The 12,452-nt window shown below is 44.3% G+C and overlaps 1 pseudogene; it reads right to left on the reverse strand.

Annotated features, from left to right (window-relative positions):
• Positions 1-1,931: 1,931 nt before the first annotated feature.
• Positions 1,932-2,496, reverse strand: LOC117020820 (cardiolipin synthase (CMP-forming)-like; annotated as a pseudogene).
• Positions 2,497-12,452: the final 9,956 nt, after the last annotated feature.

Genomic DNA, 12,452 nt, shown 5'->3' on the forward strand with positions numbered 1-12,452 from the left:
ACTGTTGGCAGAATTCAGTTTCCTGTAGTTGTAGGACTGAGGTTCCCCTTCCCTTGCTTAGTCTCTGGGAAGCTGCTCCCACCTCCTGTGGCCACCAGTATTTCTTGCAATGACACCCCATTCCCCTTTCAAGCCTTCCCTCACGTTGAATCCCACTCACTCTTCCAATCTCTTTGTTCAGGAAAAATCTAATCCTGTTAAGTGTTCATCTGATTAGGTCAGAATTACTGAGGATAGTCCCTATTTTCAATTCAACTGATATGGACCTTAATTACATGTGCAAAATCGCTTGACAGTGGCAGCTGGATTCATGTTTGATTAAATATCTGGGAAAAGGTGAATAACCAGTGATTGGTTATTGCAGGCCACCTTAGAATCTGCCTAGCACAGTCTGTTCCTTCTTTTTGTTTTTAATTGGGTCACGGTTGGAAATTGAAGTTCAAATAGATTGTTGTGAATGTTAATACCATGTATTTGTCCACATAGCCATGGAAATTCCTACATCTTAAAACTAAATGATGATATGTTTTATAGCTTATAGTTAATTTAGAGCAAATCAAAACTAAAGTCCAATAATTCATTCTCTCTTTGGACACTGTATTAGTCGTGTATGGCAGCATCACAAATTACCCAAAAATTAGCAGCTCAAAACAACAAATGTGTACTTTCTCCCAGTTTCCCAGGATCAGGAATGCAGGAGAGGTTTCCCTGAGCGCTTCTGGCTCAGGGCCTCTCTCAAGGTTGCAGTCAAGTTGTCAGCCAGGGCTGCCTCATCTGAAGGCTTGACTGGGGCTGGAGGACTCACAGGAAACACGGCTCAGTCATTGGACTGTTGGAAGGGGCCTCATTTCCTTCCTGGATGGTTCCAGGATTCCTCTGTTCCTAGCTGTGGGGACTTTTCCATGAGGTGACTTAATGACTAGGTAACTTCTTCCCTAAGGGCTGAAAATGGGAGGGGAGAGAAGAGGAGGGGAGAGGAAAGCTGCAGTGAGTTTTATGTCCTAGACTCAGAGTCACACACCATTACATCAGCCTGATGAGAAGTGAGTCATTAAGTGCAGCCCACACTCAAGAGGAGGGAATTCCTCCACCTCTGGAAGGGAGGAGTGTCAGAGAATTTGCATACATATAAAAATAAAAATTCGAATTAAATATTGTTTCAGGATTTTGTAAGTCAAATGCTTCTTCCCCCCCCCCCAGTTTTTTTATTCCTTTAATATCTTAACAAAAGAATATTCCCCAAAGTTTAAAAAAATCTTTGAAAAATATACAGTTTCGTATTATTTACAATAACACATAAGTACAGGTTCCAATATTACACAAACATTGCTCTGTTAGAAATACAGTGGGAAGGCCTGCTGGATGGTGTAGGCTCATGGATATGTTTTCATAGTCCAACTACCTCTGTTACTTGTTATCCTGATACATAAACTATTAGGTACCCGAGAGCTTGGAGGACTACTGAACATGAACTTCAATACTTTCTATTTTGATCTTACTATTTTCAAAACTTAGGGCATTTATCATCTCTTTACTAGTTTACTTCATTCACAACTAAGCTACTTTTATTGTCATTATCCTAAATGATCAAATATTAATCATATGGACTGTTAATATGTACACCGATCAAATTGAACATAAAACTGTGCAGCCAAGTTGTGTAGGATATACCGTATTTTGCCATATATAAGAAACCTAAGATACAAAATTCTAAATAATAGTTTTATTTGTATTTAAAAATACATTGGAAATTCTGCATTTGCTCATGATCAAGCTTATTTTCAATGCACATTACTTAAATTTTGGTGATATGGTTTGTTCTGACAAGTCCTTTTTCCAGCTGAACACCAAATAGGGAAACTCCAGTGGATTCCGCTGGCCCCGCTGCCGATGACGTATATTGCTTCCTTGCTATTGATGATGGACGACCTTCATCTGCCTTTATCCGGAACAGTTTTCCAACCATGATAGTAACTGTAGCTGGTGCAGCTGTGGTGAAAGCTGTGAAGCGCCACAGTATCTGAAGATAAACGCTGTCGGCATGACTGAAAACCGGAGCTGCCAAAGAAGTTGCCACCAAGATTAATTAACTGGACTGCTGTGTTTACCTTGCTGGCACAAGTTGGTCTTAACCTAGCAGTGGCATAGCAAGGATTGAAATACTTGGAAAGTGTTCGCGGTATCGGAGGAGTTTGATATCTGACATAAAAAACAGTAGCAATCAACATGACATCTCTTGAAATTATCATGTAAGTGGAACGGGAATAAGATCTGCACAGGTCAAGCTAACACATAAGATACTGATAAGTATTGTATCAGCAAAGGGATCAAGAGCACTTCCAAAAGCTGGTTTTTGGTTGGCCAAGTTTCCAGCAATGAATCCATCCAACAAATCAGCCCAGCTAAATAAAAAACTCCTAGTGCAATATTAAAATCTTCTCCAATAATCAAATAGCCCAAAACTGGGGCCAAGCCAGTTTTCCTCATTGACAACATATTCAGGATTGTCCGTGGGTTTTCATACAGGCCGGCGGCTCTGGCCGGACCCCACTAGCCGTGGGCCCGGGGGCCGCCTCCCCCGCGCCTGAGCAGTGGCCCCGCGGGAATGCCGCAGGCCGAGCGCGCCGAGCGCAGCCACCAGCGCCCCGCCAGGCGGCCCAGGCAGCGGGCGCGGGACGCAGCAGGGCCCGGAGGGCGCTCCCCTTGCTCGGTCGCGCCCCGCGCGCCCGTGCGGCGCTGCGCAGGGCCCCTCACGAGCCGGGCGCCACGCGCGAAGCCAGCACCACCCTGCGGCGGCGCGGAGGAGACGCAGGCAGCGAGGGCTCAGCGCCTGGGGTACCGACGAGCCGCTTCTCCCTCGAGTGCCCGAAACCTCGGAGAACCTCGGTCATCTCCACACTTCAATCAAATGCTTGTTTTCCCCAATTATTTTTCTTAAATGCTTCAAATTTCTCTTTGGAAAATATAATGAAAAATTTGAGACAGAAAAGTTAGATATGTCAATATCTAAATTCTTGTAAATGCCTTTATTAACAATCTCTTCAATAAATTACAACAATGTGAGAACAAATAGCAACTATTTAGATATCTCTAACACGTGGAGACATAACAATAATGGCTTTAAAATAATAACTATTTTGTTTTTCCTTAGATGTTTCAAATTTATTTAAGACACACACAAAAAAGCCAAAATGCCGATTTTCATACTCAAATATCATCTTTAATACTTGCCTAATGAGATTGCTTTTCCACTAGAAAAATGAGAATGTCAATACCTCAGTCTCCTCACCTATCATGACAACAGGTTTGATACAATTCATTAGGAAGAAATGGTTAATTCCAATCGAGGAACAAAGTTCCCCCCACCACCACCACCAAATGGCTATTCAGGGGACATCCTGTAATGAATTTAACATCTTTTACTCTGTTTTTCAGGAGATTGAGTAGAAGTGACTTAGGCACCAACATGTTTCTTAAAACTACTGCTTACTAAGATTGAACAGGGCACATTAAGCAGAGCTGCCTCCCGGATGGCTCAGTTGGTTGGAGCGCATCCTCTCAACCACAAGGTTGCCGTTCAACTCCCGCAAGGGATGGTGGGCTGCGCCCCCTGCAACTAGCAAGGGCAACTGGACCTGGAGCTGAGCTGCGACCTCCACAACTAAGACTGAAAGGAGAACAACTTGACTTGGGAAAAAAAGGGCTGGAAGTACACACTGTTCCCCAATAAAGTCCTGTTCCCCTTCCTCGATTAAAAAAAATAAAATAAAAAAATAAAAACCTCCTGCTATTATTTGATTCTAAACGATTATTTTAAGCAGCTGTATTATGCTTTCCATTCACATTTGCCATTTCATCACGGGTTATTCCTTTTTTCCCCAGCTTAATTAACATTGACCAAGAATGTATTCTTTCGTACTGTAAATATGTCTAATCCAGCTGAATGTGAGGTAAATGTAAGGAACACATATAGTCCTTCATAAATAGAATTCCTTGCACGTCACAGGGAACATGATATCCCAGAAATTCTGTAGAGGTGCCAGCTAGCAAAGGATCACATCACCTCTTTCTAGCCAATGCTGTTTTTATGGCTCCCTGGCTCCTTTTCTAACAAGTGGCTCATAACAAGTTGCTTTGTTCCAGTGTGAGTAGTTTTTACTGAAGATCCTTGAAATAAACTGGTGTTTAATTTTCTCTTTCACTTAAAAAATTAACATGGAATGATTCACAAACTCCAATTTGAAAAACGCCATTTTAAGGAGTCATGATACAGTAAATACCTGGGCACCCACCCACCACTGGGGTAAGAATCAGAACCAATGTAGCCACCGTGGGTGCCTCCCCAGCTTCATCCCCTGGATGAAACGTCTATCCTGAGACTCTTGTTTCTATTCCCTGTCGATTCTCTAAAGCTTTGGCAGTAAGTATGTATATCCCCAAATCTAATATTATTCTGTTTTGCCTGCATTTAACCTTCCTCTACAGTGACCACATACTGCACGGACTCTTCTGTGACTCAGTGTTATGTGTAGGTAACTTACCCCTGATGTGGAGGGCATACTTCACTCATTTTTACTGCTGCAGTCTTACATCTTATGATGACACCACACTTCTTCTATTTCCCTGCTGATGCATACGTGGTTATCCCAGTTGCTGTAAACGTGAGTGTGCTTGTCTCCTGGGCACAAGGCAAGGAATTCCCCGGAGAGGACGGTCAGGAGGGATGGCTGGGTACAGGGGTGTGAGCTGTCAGCACAGTAGGTAAGATGATGTGCATTTGGTTTCTGAAGTGCTTGTGCCAATTTAAACTTTTACCAGGAGTGTGTAAGGCGTCATGCTGCTGATGTGATTTTTCTGAAAAAACAAACTGAGAGGAAGCTGTTTCAGTTGAAGGGGAGGAAATAAGAGTTGAAAGTCATTTCCTGGGTTGCAGAATCGTCCCTGGCCTTTTCATTTTTCTGAGCCTATTAATAACTTCATTTACTTTACTTTTATTCCATACACCCTGGAATCATACTTTTAGCATCTGACTCCAGATAATGCTTCCTTTCAGCATAACCATGTAGTATTATTTCATATGTTAGAAATCTTTTATATGTTTAGAATCTCCCATAATGAAAAGGAAGGAAGGAAGCAAGGAAGGGAGAGAAAGGAGGGGAGGGAGGAAAAGAGAGAGGGAGAGAGGAGGAGGGGAGGAGGATAGGAGGAAGGAAAAAGAAAAGACAAAAGAAAATAAGAGAGAAGAAGAGGAGGAATTGGAATACTATAACACTGAATAACTTTAAAAATGTTACAGGACTGCTTAGCATTAGAAGCAGACTATGTCCTGCAATTCTGAACCAGCAGCATGTGCTGTTGCTTGTCCAAAGCCTAGTGATAAATTCTGGGCTAACTTCCACGGCGCCCTATGGCGTCAGCACTCCCATGGTACCCTGCTGTATAATAAACAACCTCGACATTTATCAGCTGTTGATACAAATGTTAGTCCCTAATCACTTTTTATGTTTTAAATTTTTGAAATTCAAGTGTACCTGCCATAACATAAAACAAACACTGGACTATTAAAAAGAAGAAGGAGGAGGAGGAGGAGGAGGAATTGGAAATAGCAAGTATAGAAAACATTTTCAAAGAGCAATGAAACAAAACAGATGTAGCCAATACCTATAGAATAATAGAAACTTAAGGCTATGTTACTTATCTTTGTTGTATACCAAATTACGATAAAACTTAATGGCTTAAAGCAGCAAATATCTATCAGTTCAAAGATGTACTGATAACACAAGAGGAATGGAGCAGAGGTGGAAAGTTGGGTAAAGAGAAGGGTTTTACAACATGGAATAAGCAATAGATCATTGGGATACTAATGAAAATGATTTTGCTAGTCAGGATCCTCCAAGGAGCAGATGCCAAGATGAGATTTTATTGGGCAAACACCTGTCAGAGAGTATGAGGAGGAAGCCAGAAAATGCTGGGAGAGCCAGCAGTCCAAGATGCAAATCTGACCCCAAATGATGATCAGAAGGAGAGAAAGTTCGTCGGACTCTCCTAGACCATCAGGCAATCTAAGTGAAGTGGAGCCAGGCCCTAGGAGAGTGCTCGAGCCACACCGGCCATCAGAGGAGCCCCTGTGTCCCGGGAATGGCCTGCCTCAGTGTCCCTCCTGTGAGCAGTCATTGTCTGGGAACAGCCCCTGGGCAGCAGGGCCTCTGCACAAATGCTGCCATGGATTTCAGGGCACAGGAGTGGGGACCCTGGTGGCTTACCTGGGGGGTGTGACCCAAACCTTCCTGCCTGAGGGGCCTGGGCCCTTGGAACTCAAAGCCTTCTCGGGGGGGGGGGGGGGCTGCTGCACATGTTAATTAATAATTACACTGGGAAGAGGGACGACCAGGAGGCACCCAAACGTATCACCCGGGTTCCACACATACTCCTCCTGCCCCAGCTGTTAACAGTAGCCCCAACCCCTCCTCCATTCAGGGTCAAATCCTCCTGCTGGAGAAGAGCTGATTTTTCTTCTCACCTGCTGGTTTCTGGGCACAAGAAAACCATAATGTGTATGTGGTTCAGTCGACCCTCATTTGACACTTTGTACGAGGTCTGACAATTAGGTTCACAAACTTGCCATCATGTGCTTAGTACCACCATTGGCAGCACTGTACAAACAGCTCGGGAAGGTTTCATAATCTGGCATATCAGTGTCTCACAGCTGTGTTCGTGTCGATGTGTGGTGGTGTCTTGCTGAGTGGCGTTCATTATTGTAGTTGCATGTTTTTGTGTGCCATCGCGAAAGTGCCTGAACTTGAATTAGAGCAACAAACAAACATTCAAATTTCTTGTTAAACTTGGCAAGAGTGGAAATGAAATCAAGGATGTTAGTCCAAGTTTATGGGGATAATGCCATGAAGAAAAGGGCAGTGTACAGATTAAACGTTTTTCTAAGGGGAGAGAACACATCACTGATAAAAAGATGTCAGGACAGCCAGTAACGAGCAGAACTGATTAAAACATTGCAAAAATTCATCGAATTGTGTGTCAAAATCATCTCCTGATTATGAGAAGCATAGCAGACAAAGTAAACATTGATAGAGGAACAGTTAGGAAAATCTTAACTGAAAATCTTGGCATGAGAAAGGTGTGTGCAAAATGGTCATGAAGGAGATCACCAATGAACAAAAGCAAAGGAGTCGAAGTTTGCCAAGACCTTTTGGAGAGACAAGATGATATTTTGGTCTGTGTTATCACTGGTGATGAAACATGTGTGTACCAATAAGACCCTGAAACAAAGTGTCACAGTGCACAATGGAAGTCAGCCAATTCTCCACGACCAAAAAATTTGTATCAGTCCAATAGTCAAAATGACGTTGCTAACCTTTTTTGATATCAGAGGGATTATTCATTATAAATTTGTACTAACTGGACAAACAGTTAACCAAGTTTACTATTTGGAAGTGCTGAAAAGTCTGCATGAAAAAGACGAAAATGACCTGAACTTTGTGCCAACAATTCATGCTCTTGCATCACGACAATGCACCAGCTCACACAGCACTGTCTGTGAGCGAGTTTTTAGCCAGTCAACAAATAACTGTATTGGAACACCCTCCCTACTCACCTTATCGGGCGCCCAGTGATTTCTTTCTTTACCTGAAGACAAAGGAAATATTGAACGGAAGACATTTTGATGACATGCAGGACATCAAGGGTAATGGTAATAAGATGACAGCTCTGATGGCCATTCCAGAAAAAGTTCCAAAATTTCTTTGAGGGGCAGACTAGGCACCGGCATCGGGGCATAGCTTCCCAAGGGGAGCACTTCGAAGGTGACCGTAGTGGTATTCAGCAATGAGGTATGGAGCACTTTTCCTAGGATGATTTCGCGAATGTAATTGTCAGACCCTTAAGAGGGCACGCCTTTTGGGAACCAGAACCTCCAACCCTGCAGAGCCCGGAATTACAGAGAAGCACAAAATCTCCCAGGGGATTATTGGAAGAGGTGGTAAGTGGGGCCACACCTGCTTCCACCTCTTGGTCCTGGACCCAAGTACTCTTCCTGTTGAGAACAAGGCTCTGTATAGAGGTCTCTCATTCAATAAATACATTGTATCCTGAAAAATGGCATCCCATCTCTTCAGTGTTTCCTCAAAGCTGGTGCTTCATTTGTGCCCTTAGGAGGCCCATCTAGCACACTGTGTGACCCACTAACTCTGGATCATGTGAAATGCGATATGATCCATAGATCCCATTGTCACGGCCCAGCCTGCACCGCCTTCATTACAAAGCGAGTCCCCCAGTTGAACACTGTACCAAGAGCAATTGTGAGCCTGTGGGTCAGTATTTTGATGGCCCCCATATAGTGGCACTGGCTCTGAGGACAGGAAAGGAAAACCCACACATGGCATAGGTGTCTGTCCCTGTGGGGATGAACCTCTGACCCTCCAGGATGGAAGGGCTCACTGAAGTCAGCTTGTCACTTGATGACTAGTTGGTCACCTAAAGAAATAGGACCAAATAAGGGCCTGGTATGGGTCTAATGCTGACACTTGGACATTCTGAGGTGGCAGCAGCTGGGACAGCCTTGGTACGTGTGAGTCAAAGCTGCTAGGCTGGATGTAGCCCCACCTCTGCCATCGTGGTCACTCCATCCACGTGCCCATCTCCCGGTCCTGGGCTGACCGGTGACGAAGGCTGGCTGAGGTCAGTTTATCTGCATGGCTGTTCGGGGCCTCCTCAGGGGGATGCTTTCTGGTGGGTGTTAGCATGTGAGTCAGGCTTAGCCACAGATGGACCATTTCACCTCACGATGGACTGCTGGGCCTGTCCAATGCATGACTCACTGGGTTACGCAGACCCCGAGTCCCAGGGACGTTTGTAATCACATGGCTGCTTGGTGGCCAGGATCCGGCATTCTGTCTTATCAGGCCCAGTAACACACCCAGAGCTCCTTCCCAAGGGGGTCCATCTGTGCTGTGGATGGCATGGCCTTCCTCCAGAGCCCAGGGGCCGGCACTGTGCTTCTCCCACTGGGCCTGGTTCAGCCCCATGCTGCATCCCCTCCCACCACTGATACCTCAAACAGCACGGGGGCTGCTGGATGGTGGTGATGCACTAGGGCCTGGAGCTGCTACAGTGTCCTTCCAGGTCCAGGTCCCACTCAAAGCTGGCGTCCTTCTGTGTCACCCAGAGTGTGGGCCCAACAATACACCAGGTGTGGGATGTGTGTGTGAGAACCCACAGGGCCTACCTGGCTGAGTCCTTCCTTCTCTGCAGCGAGGGCCGCAACACGCCAAACTTTGTATCTTACTTTGGAGAGGACATCACTGCATGCCCCTAAACTCTACATCCATTAATGAAACTTAATCAAGGTGACCACCCCCTAAATCTCTTTTTAAATTCATTTTATTTTTAATTATTTAAAAATTCTGGTAAAATACACATCACATGAAAGTTACCATGTTAACCATTGTTAGGTATACACTTGTAGTTCATTGATGCTAAGTACGTTCATTCTGTGGGACACCCATCAACACCATTCATCCCCAGGTCTCGTCCCATCTCCCAAGTCTGAAACTTGATATCTATTTAACAAGGCCTCATGGCCCCTCCCCACCCCTTGGCAATGACCATTCCACCTTCTGTCTCTATGAATTTGATATTCCATGTGTCACATATAGTGGAGTCATGTTTTGCCTATTTGTCTGCCTCCTTCTGTAATGTGTGCTTGAGCTGTGGGAATGGGAGTGAGCTTCACAGTTCAATCTTAGCACCCACTAAGCATGTACAGGTGAGATGCTGCTTTGTAAAGCCATAATTTGGGGTTAGAATAAACTCTAGTAAAGTTCCTGAAGAATGTGAACAATGTAGCAGGTGAGTTTGTTCTCCTCCATTCTCCCGCCCAGCACCTCGTGGCTCCATGCTGCTCCATGCTGCGGGAGGCCGACCTCTGCAGACAGAGTAGCCTGTGTTCCTTTGCCTTCTGGCTTCTCGGTGGGTTTGGATAACAGACACCTACAGGAGACGAAAGTGTGGAAAGAGACATCAGAGTTTCATTTCACCCACTCCCTCTGGGCAGGAGCATGGTTTGGTAATCACTGCATTCTTCTACCTACAGCCAGAAGCCCTCACCCAAAGCTACAGATTGCCCTGAGTTCCGCAAAGCTTTCCTGTTCCCTTCCTGCCATTCCAAGCTGAGATGGAAATGGGCTCCTGCTGTTGAGAGTTCCTGGAGGTTGGCACCCCGTGGTTTCCTTAGCAGGGGCCAGAGCCTCTGCAAACAGTGGCTTCCTCCAGGGCCACGCTTTCCTGCCAGGACCCTGCCTGGTCACAGGGCATCACACATAAGGAGAATGACAAGCGCCACAGAACTGACACATCTATTCTCTGTGTCAATTCCAAAATCTGATTTACCTCAATAAACGGGAAAAATAGGAGTATTCTTGAAACACAGCAGGGAAGAGGCAAAGTTGGGAACAATCTGTGGCAACTGAGGGACCCCCTATATGGCAGCTGCCCTGGGTCTCTCAGGCAAAACAAAAAGACACACGGCCCCAGTGTCAGAGACAGAGCACGGCCAGAGCCCGATGCTAGTGGCTGTCTTACAAAATAATATTCGTATGAACCCATGATGAGAGACTGATCAAATCAACATATAAAAATATACAAAAAAGAGGAGAGCTGAGACAAGCCATTCTCAGCCCTCCACCTCCAGAGTTCTGGAGAACGGTTCATCCTGAAGGTGTCTGGGGCCCCCTGACCTGGAGTAACACAGCCCCTGAAGAACAAGCCCACATTACAGAAGACAGCAAATAAGCCAAAAATGAGCAAAGCAGACACTTTACTGAGCACACAGTGAGTTCTCACACCTCACCCACCTGCCCTCCTCTCCCCACCTGCCACCTGCCGCAGCACAACACATATTCAGAGCTAACAAGGTGAAGACTTGCCAGGCCCAGAACAGGAGAAATCCAGAATATGGAGTTGAGCGTGTGGGGTTGCTCTTGTCCTAGATGGTGTTTGCTGGGCTGGGCCTCGTGGCTGAGAGCATTGGGAGTGCAGGCAGCAAGACTGGCGCTAGTCTGCAAGGGTGCACCTGTGGCCCCAGTGAGTCCTGGTGTTTGACAGGGGCCCCAAGGGCTGCCCCGTAGGAATAAGCCAGCCAGTTCTCACGTGAGCTACAGTTTGGGTGGCCCAAAAGCCTGAATCCCAAATTGGTAGTAATTGATTTCTCTCACCGCTCTTATTGAGCCTTGTATTTGACGACCTCTCCAGTGCTATAAGGGAAGAAAAGGAATAAACATACAAAGGTTTGGAAAAAAGGCACAGAACTCTCATCAAATGACAATATGCTTGATACACAATGGCCAAATAATTACAAAATGCTTAGTTAATAAGATAGCTTTGAATGGTTGCTGAATAAAAAAATTACAGAAGTTATTTGTGTTTTTTTGCACTCTGGTGAAAAACAGAAACTGAAAATTTAAAAACAAAATGTGTACGAGACATCAGCTGGGATATTTTTAAAACCTACTGAGAGTAATTAAAGAAAATACAACCAATTAGCTGAAGAGCCCTATCATGCGTATGAGTGGCTAATTCAATATGACAGCGACATTAATTTCCCAGTATATTCTAAAAATCAAAGTAAATTTCAAGCAAATGTCTATCAGGTGTATTGTAAAACTTGGTAAGGTGATTCTAAGCCTTGTATGGAAACATAAAAGATCATTAATAGCCAAGACACTTTTAAATAAAAACAGTAATGGGCCAGTGATTTCCTTAGCAGATATCTAGACTCATTTCAGACTTACGGTAGGAGAGTGGGGTGTTGACACAGGGATAGACAAATAGAGTTTGGAATAGAATAGGTAGCCCCAAGTAGAACAACACACACGCAGACAACTGATGTATATATTTCATATATGTATGTATTATACATATATCAGTGTGGATAGATAGATATAGATCAATGGGTAAAGGAAACATTTTTAATAAGAGGTTTAAGCAAAATTGGTTATCCACATGGAAAAATACAATGGTGCCCACCTCTTTTTAAAATAACAAAGTAAAATATCTTCAACCTCAGTATAGGGAAAGATTTCTGGAACACGTTACAATAAAGCACTAACCTTATGGATAATAGTTGATAAAATCAAAACATAAAAATTGAGCTCCCGGGTAATTTGTTGTTTTTTCATTCCCAGTGGACAGTGGCAAATGAGCAAACATCCTTTTGGGAAGGCCTGCTGTAAGAATAGTGCTAGGCCTGAAATCTAGGACTTTGTTTTTTTGTTTCTTTCGTTTTTGTTTTTTGCTTTGTGCATTTTATTTAACAAATTCAGGCCATAGAATACTTGTAACTTAAATCCTGTCTATATACTACATGCATGTATCCCAGGGGGAATATGACATAAATGTTTGATAAGAAGTGTTTTTCCGTGGCTTCTTTATGAAATTCCCAC

This window comes from Rhinolophus ferrumequinum, chromosome 3, assembly GCF_004115265.2.
Source record: "Rhinolophus ferrumequinum isolate MPI-CBG mRhiFer1 chromosome 3, mRhiFer1_v1.p, whole genome shotgun sequence".
Lineage (NCBI taxonomy): Eukaryota > Metazoa > Chordata > Mammalia > Chiroptera > Rhinolophidae > Rhinolophus > Rhinolophus ferrumequinum.